The sequence below is a fragment of the Microcaecilia unicolor genome, chromosome 6 (assembly GCF_901765095.1).
Source record: "Microcaecilia unicolor chromosome 6, aMicUni1.1, whole genome shotgun sequence".
NCBI classification, from domain to species: Eukaryota; Metazoa; Chordata; class Amphibia; order Gymnophiona; family Siphonopidae; genus Microcaecilia; species Microcaecilia unicolor.
The window spans coordinates 250,223,914-250,235,988 of NC_044036.1; the positions used below are offsets into that span (position 1 = coordinate 250,223,914).

General features: G+C 46.1%; 1 protein-coding gene across 1 annotated transcript in view; it reads left to right on the forward strand.

Moving 5' to 3' along the window:
- The window catches only part of CACNA1B (calcium voltage-gated channel subunit alpha1 B), a 1,447,778-nt gene that overhangs the window by 473,999 nt on the left and 961,704 nt on the right, over positions 1–12,075 (forward strand). The gene's annotated exons all lie outside the window — the stretch shown is intronic.

Here is a 12,075-nt window from a genome sequence, read left to right on the forward strand (position 1 = left end):
TTTTATATGCTTCTGTGTAATACTGTCAGTTACGTGAGTCACTTAACTCACTTAGGCATGATGATTTGCACCTGTCATTGACAAGGCATAAGTGTTCACATATAAGGCTCTTCAATGCCAACTTGGGCTAATATTCTATAACAGCTTAGGCATGCCCATGTGTCACTATGGAATTAGAACTTGGTGCATGGCATTAGAGTGCCTAAATGAGGTACCAAGTTATAGATTTGTTTCCTATGTGTCTTCATAACAGAGTCCTACATTAACCCCAGTAGCACACAAGGTGAAAATCTGTTTGTGTGCAAACGTGTATTTTATAAAATATGCACATACATTGCACCTAGGAATTCCTACACTTGGCATGTGTACAAGTATGAGCTGTCTTGTTGGCACACATTTATTTGCATGTATTTGGCCATCTTTCGATTTTGCGAAAGCTATATTCATTTTATTATTTTTGTTTTCAAAGACAAATTGTCCTGTGGTTATTTTTGCTTTGGCTGCAAAAACCTTGGAGGCATTATGATGTTGCTCTGTTATCACTAATTATTAGGGCAAGGACTGACATGTTGATGCTGGAAATTCAAAAAGAGTACAGTTGTAGAGTGTCTTTGTGAATGTTAGATCGATTAGGAACAAAGATCCCCTAGTACAGGGTGTTCTGTTAGTTTATTCATTAGATGTTTTGGGTGTTACTGAAACATGGCTTGCAGACTCTGACAGGGTATTGCTTAATGAACTATGTCCAGCTGGTTTTGTTATTTCTCAGGCAGTGTGTAGTAAATTGGAAAGGGAGGAGGTATGCTAAATATCTAAAATGGTCGCTGATTAACGGGCACAAGAGCCGTTAGCTCCAAATATCGTGGCCGTTCTCCTCCATTATTTGGCTGTGATTTAGACCGTTTTTGCAGCAAACCGTCTTCATTGGTTACCGCAGATAACTGCTTATCTCCATATTTGTTCGGGTCTGGTAAATTCATCGGGAGCACCCATTTGTCCGACTCTCAGTTGCGGATCCTTTAGGCCACGTTGCATCACGATATCACCCTAATTCTGCTCCAGATCTCACACGACAGTGTTTACCTCCGGGGCACGGCCTGTACCTGACTAGGGCCCGAAACGCTGTCACCATTTTGCAATCCACCTGTGCTGCAGAGGCGGAGATTTGGAAGGGGTCAGCTGCTTGTCTTTTGGGATACTCCCACTCAGCTCGGTCTACCCTATCAACAGTCCTGTCTGGAAAGGGAGTGACTCACGGACCTCCCAGCTATGTGCTCCTGATCAAATAGATCTCGGGTGAGAGCGGCTGTCCACCTTTGCTACATAGCCAGCTTGTCAGTGAGTCAGCGAAGGGCCCGATTGTATCGGCAGTGCAGTCATACTTTCTTGGCTTTGCTGCTGGACTGTAGTGGTCGTCCTCGACGATGATGGCTGCTGCTCATCTATTCTGCGGCTGCTTTGAGATTGGAGAGTGCTGCGCGTTTGAAGGGGCCCTGTTTTCTCCTGGATTGCTGATTCCAGCCGTTGGCCATCGCCCGCATTCCTGTCCTGTTTGCAGGAACTGATTACCTGCCTTAATGTGTCTCAGCGAGTCAAGACCTGATTTTGGACTCCCCCCTTATTCCTCTTTCTGTTTCTGTTTTCTTTTCCTTGCCTATTTATTTGTTTAAATATTTTATTTATATTCCCTTCCCTTCTTCCTCCGTTCCCTCTACCCTCTCTACTGTCATTGTAATTATTTCTTTGGTTCATTGTAAGCCGCTTAGAGGCTGCTTTATGTGTTAAAAAGCGGGGTATAAATAATCTAAATAAATAAATAAATAAATAAATAAATATATATATAATTATACTGAGTTCCAGTTAATATCTGTACCCCTATTTCAAACCAAATCATTGATTCTGTATTTGTTGCCAGTCAGGATATAGGCTTCTTTATAATTTACATTTCACTGAGGTCTGTATCTCAAGATGCTCCCATTTTTTTCTGGAATGGCTGATTGCATTGAATTTTGATTTATCGATGTTGATTATAATGGGTGACTTCCCAGTTCCATTTATTATTTGATATACTGCAAATCAAAACAAAAATGTATATTATTTAAAAAATATTAAGGGAATGGGAGGGCAAGGACATTATCTGAACAAACAGACAAGGTTCATTAGAGAAACACATGAAAGCAAAATTACATCAACAATTGAGGTAAGGGTAAAGGGGAAAAGAACAAACAAAATGAATGATTGAAAAAAAAATCCTAAGATAAATAAAATAAAATAAAGCTATGGAAATGCAAAGGTGTTACATGATCATATCTCTTTTTCCAAGTATTAACTTAATCACTGTATTCTGGACTAGCTGTAGTCTCCTTTTGATGAATACTCCACTAAGTTGCTGATAGTCCGATATTGCCTCACATCTATCCACCTGGTTATGGTATTCTTCACTCTCCAAGACAGGGTAAAAAAAGGCAGCAAACTTATATTTAAGAGTTTTTTTTCCATGTGTCTTTAGTTCTGGGCAGGGCTGGTGCTAGGGTTTCTGATGCCCTCCTGAAACCTATTAGTCAGCGCCCCCTACCCATCCAGGGGTGGGATCACTATGGCTCTGCCCCTACAGTAGTCACACACACAGAAGCAGATGTAGATTCTCAAATTGGACATATTCCAAACACTAAAATGAAAATAAAATGATTTTTCTACCTTTGTTGTCTGGTGACTTTGTTTTTCTGATCATGTTGGTCCCAGTATCTGATTCTGCTGCTCCCTATCTGTTCTCTTAACTCCATTTCCAGGGCTTCCTTTCCATTTATTTCTTTACTTTCCTCCTTTCTTCTTCATTTCTTGCACTACATCCATAAGTAAAAGCTGGGTCCTCCGTGGACTTGACTGCAGTGGATCCAGCTTCTGCCTATTTTCTCCATCCATGTGCAGTTTTTCTCCTCTCTTCCTTTCCCCTCATCTCCATCAGTATGCATCTCCTTTTTCTCTCTTCCCTCCCCTCCATCCATATTTAGCATTTTCCTCTCCCTCCTCCATCCATGTCCAGCATTTCTCCTCTCTCCCCTCCATTCATGCTCATCTCACTTCCTCTGTCTTCCCTACCCTCCATCTATGTCCAGCATTTCTCATCTCTCCCCTGCCCTCCATCCATGTGCATCTTCTCTGTCTTCCCTCCCCTCCACCCATGTCCAGCATTTCTTCTCTCTCCCTTCCCCTCCATCCGTGTATATCTCCTTCCTCTGTCTTTCCTTCCATGCATCTCCTTCCTCTGCCTTTCCTTCCCTCCATCCCTGTCCAACATTTCTCCTCTCTCCCTTCCCCCCCATGTGCATCTCCTTCCTGTCTTCCCTCCCCTCGATCCATGTTGAGAATTTCTCCTGCCATCCCCTCTATCCATCCATGTCCAGCATCTCTCCTCTTTTCCCCTACTCCTTATTTACCGTCCTCTGGGAGCTTGGTCCAAGGCAGAACCTCGCCGCTACAGAAAGAAGGTAGCTGATTTAAAAGTCAGTACTATAGCAGTCTAGTAGGTCAAGATGATCTTGACAATAAAAAACTTTTCTCTGTAGTTATCTTCTACTAGTGATGATGAACATTCACAGAAAACATGTCCCACTACCTAAAACCTAGCTGATTTCTCCAACAAGATCCTCCAAATTAGGTCTGAACTATTCAAAGCTACTCCAACAGTGGAAAACAGTCCAACCCATAGTTCAGCCTCAATTGCTGGAGATCTTATAATCCACGCACTCAAACATACCACAACTGGGAATCTTTTCAACCACTAACAGTTGAGGATATAAGATCACTGCTGTTTAAATGTTCCCGAGCCAACTGCTCCCTGGATGAATGCCCAAAATACCTACTCAGATCCATCCCTATGAAAGCAGTAACCTGGTTACTCGATGATCTCAGCTGTTAAAAACTGGCTCTCTTCCTTTTGATATAGGCAAAACTCACTCCACTGTTGAAGGGATCTGGGCTAGATTTAACAATGCCTGCAAACTACCGTCCAGTGGCAAGCATACCCATTTTTACTAAAGTATTAGAAACCTACATCAGTAAACAACTCCTTTTATATCTGGAAAAATTTTCTATAGTATGGAATCATCTCTGCTAGTTCTAACATATGTTGAACAACACCTATACAAAGGTGACCAAGTAATTTGATCTGGTTGACTACACATTGCTACTCAAATGCCTGGATGAGATAGGAATAACAGGGACTGTGATCAAATGGTTCAGTGAATTCCTTTCAAATTGAAGCTATTTTGTCAAGCAAAACAACCAACTTTACAACTACTGGTCTCCGAACTGCGGGGTCCCACAGGGATCTCCCCTCTCACCTATCCTGTTCAATCTCTTTGTCATCCCTTGCCTCAATGCAGTGGCGTAGCTAGGGTAGTTGACACCCGGGGCCGGTCATTTTTTTTTTTTTTTAATTTATAAGAAGTCTTTATTGAACATTGGTAAAAGATACAAATTAAAGGCAGCTGAAATCCAAACATTACCCTATATCAGTCTCATATTGATACAAACTTAAAATACTTTTGGCACAAACAAAACCTTCAAGTACCACACCATTGCTATAACATTAACTCATTGTGCTTCCAACTTTTTTTTTTTGTTGTTTATTCATTTATTTTTAAGACAGTAATCCCCCTTAAATCTACTTCACCCCACCCCCCTCCTTCCCCTATCTACCTCCTATCCTACCCCTATGTCCTCCCAAACAGTCAACCTAGTTGCCTTCTCATCCAGAGCATTTTTGCAAAAAGGGTTCCCAAATTTTCTTCCATTTAGGCAAGGTTTTTCTTTTAACTGCAGTCAGTCTCTCCAGCTCACACATATGTCTCACTTTAGTTATCCATCGCACCCTGGACGGTACCCCTTGTGATTTCCAGTGCTGGGCTAAGTTTACTCTGGCAGCAGTGAGAGAGGCTCGTACTAAGAACCATTGATCTGTCGTAAGTCCTACTGGCCTCTGCCCCAGCAGATAAATCAAAGGATGCCACTGTACAGACTTGCCTGTCCACACCTGGATTCGTGCCTGCACACCCCTCCAGTAGGCCTGTGCCTTAGGGCAGAGCCACCAGATGTGTCCAGCTGTTCCCACCCCTCCACACTGTCTCCAACAAAGTCTAGATACCCGGGCAAACATGTGGTGTAATCTCACTGGTGTCAAATACCATCGGTAGAAGACCTTTATAGCACTTTCCTGCATGGCCACCGCACCAGATGAACGCAGGAGCTGTTTCTCCAAGGCCAACCAACCAGACTCTGGCAATGTGAAATGTAGCTCCTGTTCCCATCTCGCCCTATGAAGGAGGGATGGTTTAGCACAAGTCACCAGGTATTCATACAATCGGGATATCATACCTCGCATGTCGCTAGATTCAACACATACCCCCTCCAGCCAGTGCACCTCTCATCTCAAACAATCTACATAGGAAGGACTTTTCAAATAGTGCACCAGATGTAGATAGGCATAATTGTCCTGAGGTCTAAGGTGGTAATCAACTCTCAGAGTTTCAAATGGAACTATAGTATCTCCCACATGTAACTGCCCTAACATATTGAGTCCAGAGTCCGCCCATCTACCGTATGTGCTACTCCCTATCCCGGGCTCAAACAAAGGATTATCCGTTATCGGCGCCAAACCTGAGACCAGAGGCTGCCTCATTGGAAACATAAGGTCCCAGTAGTGAAAAGTGGCCTGGACCATGGGAGGGAATCTATCCACCCTCCCCTTATATTTATTCGTTATCCACATTAGGTGCCCAAGCCTCCGAGAGCCCACCAAAGTCTGTTCAAGATCGACCCATAATTTATGATTCTCCCTCCGGAACCAATCCACCGCCGCTCTGGACTGGGCCGCAATGTAATACCAAAACAAATTTGGCACCCCCAGCCCTCCCATCTTCCTACTTTTGTAGAGTAAAGCTCGCGGCAATCGTGGCCGTTTCTGATTCCATATAAATCGAATAAGCTTATCCTGCAAGCTGGACAGAAAAGATCTAGACACCTTAATAGGGAGTACTTGAAACAAGTACAGAAGTCGCGGCAAGATGTTCATTTTAATTGCAGCGATTCTTCCAAACCAGGATAATCCTGTGTCCATCCATCTATCCAAGTCTCTCTGTATCTCCCTCCGAAGAGGCTGATAGTTAAGAGCAAACAACTCAGACAGATTTCCAGACAGCTGAACCCATAGATATTTTAGTGACCTTCCCTCCCATTTAAAGGGGAAGGACTGCTGTAGTGCTTCCAATAGCCGCGGCGGGACTCCTACCGCTAATCCGGTAGATTTGCTAGCATTAAGTTTATAACCTGAAACTCTAGCATAGTCCTCAATCACCTTCATTAAATTAGGCAGAGAGGTTAGAGGATTTGTTAAGGTTAAGAGGACATCATCTGCAAACAATGCTGTTTTATATTCTTGGTCTCCCACCTTTACTCCGGCAATATCGCCATTTGCCCTAATAGTGGCTGCTAATGGTTCCATCGCCAGAGCAAACAGTAAGGGAGACAAGGGACACCCCTGTCTTGTTCCCCGCCCCAATTTAAACACCTTAGAATTTCCTCCGTTCACTCGCACACAAGCCTGTGGCTCAGAATATAATGCCCGAATCCAAGTCCTATAGTGCTGTCCTATCCCAACCCTATGTAAAACCTTGTCCAAATATCCCCAATGGACCCGGTCGAACGCCTTCTCCGCGTCCAGCCCGAGCACTACTACAGGTCTTTCCTTCTTCTGAGCTGCGTATATAAGATCTATTGTTCGCCTAACATTATCCATGGCTTGTCGTTTGGCTACAAAGCCCACTTGGTCTGGGTGGACTAAGCTAGGCAAAACATTTCCCAATCTGTTCGCAAGGACCTTCGCCAATATCTTTACATCTGTGTTAAGTATTGATATGGGTCGGTACGAGGCACACTCTGTGGTGTCTTTACCCGGTTTTGGTATGACAGCCACCCAGGCTTCCATCATGGTCTTCGGAAAAGGCGCTCCCTCCCTTACCGAGTTGATAATCATTGTCAAATAGGGAGCCAGGTCCACCACATATGTCTTAAAAAATTCATTAGTAAAGCCGTCCAGGCCAGGCACCTTCCCAGTCGGTAAGGCTTTAATGATCTTAACAACCTCATCAACTCGCACCGGGCGTTCAAGCTCCTCCTTCTGCCCATATGTCAACACTGCCAGCCCCCTAGCCTCCAGATACCCATCTATTGCCTCAGTCTGTACAGCAGCATATTCTTTGTATAGAGTCTCATAGTAATGGGCAAAGCATTTCCTAATCTGTGCAGAACTCCTTACCACCTGCCCTCTGGTATCTCTGACCCTCAAAATCTGACGATTAGCCCTCAGTTTCCTTAATTTAGCTGCCAATAGTCTACCAGGCTTATTGGCACACATATAATGGATCCGATTCAGCCGTGCCTGCATGAAGTGCAGACTCTCTTCATGCAAGGAGCCAATCTCCAGTCTCACTGCCTGCAACCGTCGAATATCAGAGACAGAGCCTGAAGCCCTATACCTGGCCTCCAAGATGCCAAGCCTGTCCATGCACTGAGTCAGGCGCAGCTTGTGCTCCCTAGCCCGCCTGGATGCGCACTTGATAAAGTACCCTCTGGATACTGCCTTAAAAGCATCCCATACCGTTCCCAAGGAGGGCCCTGAATCAAGATTTATGTCAAAGTATTCTTTCATAAGGGGACGAAAGCCCGCCACCAGCTCTGGGTCTTTTTCTCTTGTCTCCTCTCTCAGAGAAGTGAGAGTCGACCAGGTCGGGGCGTGATCTGATATACTAATATGACCTACAGAAGAGTCGCCACCCACCCCCGAGAGAGTCTTGTCTAGAAAAATATAATCCAGCCTAGAATAAGACAGATGAACTGGGGAATAGAAGGTATAATCCCTCCCCCTAGGATGGGCCAGCCTCCACGCATCATACAATCCCAATTCATCCACACAATCTTTTAGAGCACGGGAGAGTTTACAATCGAGCGGAGCTGGAGGAGTAGATCTGTCCAGAGCAGGCTGCACTGTGGCATTAAAATCTCCTGCCATTATTACTTTGCCTTTAGCAAATTCCTGTAGCTCCCTACGCAGACGCTGAAAAAAATGTTCCTGTCTCTCATTAGGGGCATACACACTGGCCAATGTGTACTCCTCCTGCTCCAGTAACACCTGCAAAAACAAGAATCTGCCTTCCCTGTCCTTTTTAAAGCGCACAATCTGTACCTGGATATCTTTATGAAACATTATAGCCACACCCCTTTTCTTTACCCCCAGCACATCTGAAGCACAAACCACCTTCGGATATTGCTTAAATGCAAGCAAACCTTCATGCTTTTTCAAAAAATGGGTTTCTTGCAAAAATATTACCTGTGGTTTGAGCATCTGCAGTTCACGCAGCAACGCGTGTCTTTTATAAGGAGAATTTAACCCTTTTATATTGTAGGTAAGAAACTTAATATCAGTCATTTATCACTCTGTATACAACCCAAGTTATCAATGGAGGACAACTACCCCGATCTAACCCCCCCTCCCATCCCTATTCCCTGCTCCCCTGCTACCAATTACCCATCCCTCCTTCTTCTCCCACCCCCACCCCCCTTCAGACCCTTAGCACACCCTATAGCCCCCATAAACACTTTACAACACCCACCAGGTAGTACAGTAACACACCACCTGGGTTTTGGAAAGAAGAAACTCCACTGGCTAAATGGAAACTAACAACTAAACTAAAAATAAAGTTAAACACAACCTCCCAATCCCCTCGCCCCCGTAACCATTCCCACCCTCCCATTACTCATGTAGTCCCATATGTCCACATTAGCAGCTTGTACCATCCATCCCTCAAGGTCCTTAATATCACCTCTCCGCTCACAGTCTCACGTCTCCATCCACTCCAAGTTCTTCTATTCTGTTGTCAATGTTCAAACCTCCCGTATACCGCCCAACGGTTCAGGTCTGAAGTTTCTCCTTCCGACTAGCTCTTTCTACTCGCTTCCACTTCTGGAGTCTTGCTTTTGTGGCAGTCGCCATTCCCATCGGAACATTCGCTGTCGGAACCAGGCCCGCCTCATGTAAATTCTTCCACGCTATTCCCACATTTCTGCAGCAAAACTTCTCACCTTTTATCTCGAAGCACAATGCAAATGGAAAGGCCCATCTATAATAAATTTTCTCCTTCATCAAAACCTCTGTAGCCGGCCTCATGGCCCTCCTTAGGCTCAAAGTAAATAGAGAAAGGTCCTGATAAATGGCCACATGTTCCCCCTGAAACTCCAGATCAGGATGTTTCCTGGCTTTCTGCCAAATTTGGTCCTTGCAAGTATAATTTGTAAATCTCACCACAATGTCTCTTGGCTTATTGTCACGCGGTGCTCCCAGCGCTCTGTGTGCTCTATCAATCCCCATTGCAATGGAATCGAAATCATCTCCCATGAGCTGGGCGCAGATAGCGCGCACTACAGTCTGGACATCCTCGTGGTCTCCATTTTCTGGGATTCCTCGGAACCTGAGGTTTTGTCTGCGCCCCCCGGTTCTCTAGGTCATCCAGTTTATATTGCAGTTCGTCCATTTGGTCAGTGAGCTTACTCATACGGCTTTCTAGCTCTTCAGTTTTCTCACCTTGCACCTCTGCCCTCTCCTCCAGGGCCTCCACCCGACCTCCTAGTTCTCTCAGGTCTGCACTCAGAGCATCGACGTGTTCAAGGATTTCCTCCTTAGATGATAGAATCTCAGCTCGAATCGCCTCCAGGGCTTTAACCAAATGTTCCGGAGGAGCTTGTGCAGGGGCCAGATCAGTGCTTGTATTGCCGTCTTCTCGCGAAGAAGCCGAACCCGACTCTGACTGACACCGCGACTTAGGAGACAAATGGCGGACAAGGCCTCGCTCTACTTGCCTTGTGGTCGGCCGTTCGCTTTCCCGCAGCGATGCATTGCTTTTTTTGCTCATCTCGTCGGGTCTGAGCAATCTCTGTGCTATTGCAGCCCAGTCGCTTCGATGGAGAGGGATTTAATGTCGGATGGTTCTAATAAAAAGGTAGGAAGGCACGGAGCTCTGGGATTAAGCGGCCATTCAGCCTCGTGACGTCACTTCCTCCGGGGCCGGTCATTTTTTAACACCCCCCCCCCCAAATCCAGTACTAGGCATACCGAGAATACAAAACACTCAGGACCTATAGAGCAATTCTACCATACCATAAGCAGTCATTTGTACGAGTCACACAAGGAAAAGGAAAGCATCTTAAACACTACAGTGAGCACTAGAACATCAATTCACCTATCGTAAAACGAAAACAGACAGATTAGTACAGATCGTCGATCCTGCACAGTCAGTGCCAACCAAAAGCCATGTCTTTTTCACAAACACAGATACACCCTAATCCACTATAGAATAAGTAATCATAAACTTTCTATTTAGACAAAAATTAAACTGAACCCCCGATGCCAGACTCTGCATACAATGCAACACCACAGAAACAGAAAATGTCCCCTAGTACTATGCAAAATATAAAGACAACAGATGTAAATTTGAAAAAACTAACAAATACCAATCACCACTTTACAAATTAACAAATAGAAATAAAACAAATACAGAAAATAAAATAATACCATTTATTAGACTAATACATTTAGCTTCCAGAGGCCAAAATCTCCTTCCTCAGGTCAATACAGTCAGTGCTGTTACAGTATCCTATCCTGACCTGAGGAAGGGGGTTTTGTTCTCTGAAAGTTAAGTCAAAATGTATTAAAATTAGTCCAATAAAAAGATTACCTTGTTTACATGTTCTATTATAAACATTTATTAACACAGCTACAATACTACTTTATCCTAAAGCAAAAAACAAAAATATATATTTTATTTATAGTTTGTTGTCTCTGGTTTCTGCTTTCCTCATCTTCTTTTCACCATCTTCCTTCCATCCAGCATCTGTCTTCGTTCTCTGCCATCCAGTGTCAGCCCTCTCTGCTGTCCCCTCCATCCAATGTCTGCCCTCTCTCCCTGCTCCTTCCATCCACATCTGCCCCCTATCTCTGCCCCTTCCACTCCACTGTCTGCCCTTTCCCTTCCATCCACTCCACTGTCTGCCCTTTCTCTCTGCCCCTTCAATCCACCATTTGCCCTCCCTCTCCCATCCATCCAGGGTCTGCCCTCCCTCTCGCTCCCCCTTCCATCTAGGATCTGTCCCCTCTCTCTCTCTGCCCCTTTTTTCAGCCCCCAGTTCCCCTTCTCCCCTCTGAACACCCCCACCCCAGTCCCCTTCTCCCCTCCTCCTGTCTGTGACCCCCACCCCAGTCCTCTTCTCCCCTCTGAACACCCCCACCCCAGTCCCCTTCTCCCCTCCCCTTCTCCTGTCTGAGACCCCCACCCCAGTCCCCTTCTCCCCTCCCCGTCTTCCATCTGAGATCCCCAACCCAGTCCCCTTCTCCCCTCCCCCTCCCCTATCTGAGATCCCCACCCCAGTCCCCTTCTCCCCTCCCCTTTCCCCCTCTGAACACCCCCACCCTAGTCCCCTTCTCCCCTCCCCTTCTCCCGTCTGAGACCTAAACCCCAGTCCCCTTCTCCCCTCCCCTTCCCTTCTCCCGTCTGAGATCCCCACTCCAGTCCCCTTCTCCCCTCCCCTGTCTGAGACCCCCACCCCAGTCCCCTTCTCCCCTCCTCCTCCCCTGTCTGAGATCCCCACCCCAGTCCCCTTTTCCCCTCCCCGTCTCCCATCTGAGATCCCCAACCCAGTCCCCTTCTCCCCTCCCCTTCTCCCCTCTGAGACACCCACCCCAGTCCCCTTCTCCCCTCCCCTGTCTGAGACCCCCACCCCAGTCCCCTTCTCCCCTCCCCTTTTCCCCTCTGAACACCCCCACCCCAGTCCCCTTCTCCCCTCCCCCTCCCCTGTCTGAGACCCCCACCCCAGTCCCCTTCTCCCCTCCCCCTCCCCTGTCTGAGATCCCCACCCCAGTCCCCTTCTCCCCTCCCCTTTTCCCCTCTGAACACCCCCACCCGAGTCCCTTTCGCCCCTCTCCTTCCCCACCTCAGTCCCATTCTCACTACTGTCTGAATCGGCGAA